The following is a 2,146-nucleotide window of genomic DNA, read 5'->3' on the forward strand; positions in this document are numbered from 1 at the left end:
GCACATTAAAGGAATTCTTAGAGCTATTTCATGACACTGAGAGTGCAAAGGATAACATATTGGAAGCTGATACAACCAGTAGAGTGCTAGCACTGTTCCAACTACTGGTAAACTTTTTAAAAAGACATAAATACTTTAATTCTCAATGTTACTAATGTTTTATCTTAGAGTGTGCTAAATATATATAAGTTTTACTATCTTTTCATTTTTCTTTCCACTCATAACCAACAATAGGAGATCATATAACATTTTCTCAAAAACTTTGATAGGTCACAGAACAATCATAATTTTTTCCCATTAACTATTAAGATCATTTTGCACTTTGAAAGTATACAATTGGAGGTCATGAAAAGTATATTTATTCAAATCCTTTCTGAAATTACAATACTCATCAGTTGTGAATGGAAAGAAAGAAATATGAGATAACATTACCTTTCCCAATTATGTCATCTAGTACTGATAATAATAGCCCTTCTAATCATAAATTAATTTAGAATATTATATGATACTAGAAATAGTTGTAAACTTTTTTCTTTACTACATCAAAAATGTCATTTGGATTTGTATGTGTGCATATATGTGGTGTGTGCTTAAAATGATATAATCTGACATACATTTGTTTTTTCTTACCATCACCGAATTGATTTTTTGAAGCATATTTTTATCCAGTTTATTTAATTGTATTGTGTTATTTATGTTTCCTGTAATTTAATATTTGATAGAAATATATTATTTACCTATATATTTCCCCAAAAGTCAAAATTATTTTCACATCACTGTATCCTTTTGAAGTAATTTTGCTACTAGTCATTACTAATGTTTACATGGAAAAGGTACATCTATAAAGTTCTTACCTCACTCTTTATTTTAAATACATTCATTATTTGAACTGAAATAAAAGGTTAAGCATGGTAGAAATAAAAATTTAAGAGACTAAAAATGAGGAAGGGAGATTATTTATAATCATTGGTAAATAGTCACCATTCCTCATTTGTTACCAAGCTGATATTATTTCTACTATGGTTTTCTTTGTTCTTTCTTTACCAAGTCAATGAATTTTTTCCACCACCTTATTTATGTCCCTTGAAATGAGACTTTGAAGTTCAATAAACAGTATAGTCTATTTTCCATTCCTTGACTATGCTGTGTTAGTCACTTTCTCCAGGATAACATGGCAGAAGACTTACCAAGTCAGTTTTGAGCTTCGAGTGAAGAGTCCCTGAAACATCCTCTCTTCTCTTCTACCTCTATGAGAACAAACTGGGGTACTCTGCTGTAGGATAAGATAATATTCATTATGTAAAAGTTTTCAACTTTTTTTCTTTTTATGGAGCATACATAAAAAAAAACACATGTTTTTCATTATGTTTGTCTTTGAGAAAATCCTTGAATAACCAACATTCTGGATAATAATTTTTAATAGCGTACAGACACATATATACTTCTATACATGCTTCAGGTAAGAGAATATATTTTATTTTTCAAAAGCATCATTCATATCTAGTTTGGCATTCAGAATAACAGATTCAAAGAGAACCATATCATAAATTGATACACAAATTTTTCTAAGTCGTAAAAAAAAAAAAGTCAAAGAATGCATGAAGTCATTCATTTGGTAGGTCTAAGAAACATTCAGAATCTACGGTCCCTTCAAGTCATTGGCATCTAATTCTTCTTCTTTTTAAAACATTGATTTATTTTCAAATGCTTTTTCAATTATGATAAAAGTCATCCATACGCATGATTAAAAGAAATCAAAAATGCAAACCCCTTCTTTTCTCTTCTAGGGAGTCAGCTATGCCCTCTAGAGGCAATTGCATTTTATTATGTCTCTTCTCAGTACTCCAGTGTTTCCAAACAGGTTACGTTCTACATTTTTGAATTTCACCAATTTATGGAATGAGATACTGTAATCATCACTTCTGTTGGTAGTAAATATCACTGCACCTGTCCCCACCCCTCTCCTGCTTATGTCACTTTGGACCCACAGATTTTATTTTTTCAATGTTTCACTGAGTTAAAAATTTCTTTTGATATTTAATTTGACACAAATTTGGCCCATGGGAGGCTCTTCAAGCTGCCTTCTGTGTTATTTCAACTTATCTCCAGTCATCTCTGAGATTTCTATTTAATAATACATGATTTT

This window comes from Propithecus coquereli, unplaced genomic scaffold (genome assembly GCF_000956105.1).
Source record: "Propithecus coquereli isolate 6110/MARCELLA unplaced genomic scaffold, Pcoq_1.0 Scaffold229, whole genome shotgun sequence".
Taxonomy (NCBI): domain Eukaryota; kingdom Metazoa; phylum Chordata; class Mammalia; order Primates; family Indriidae; genus Propithecus; species Propithecus coquereli.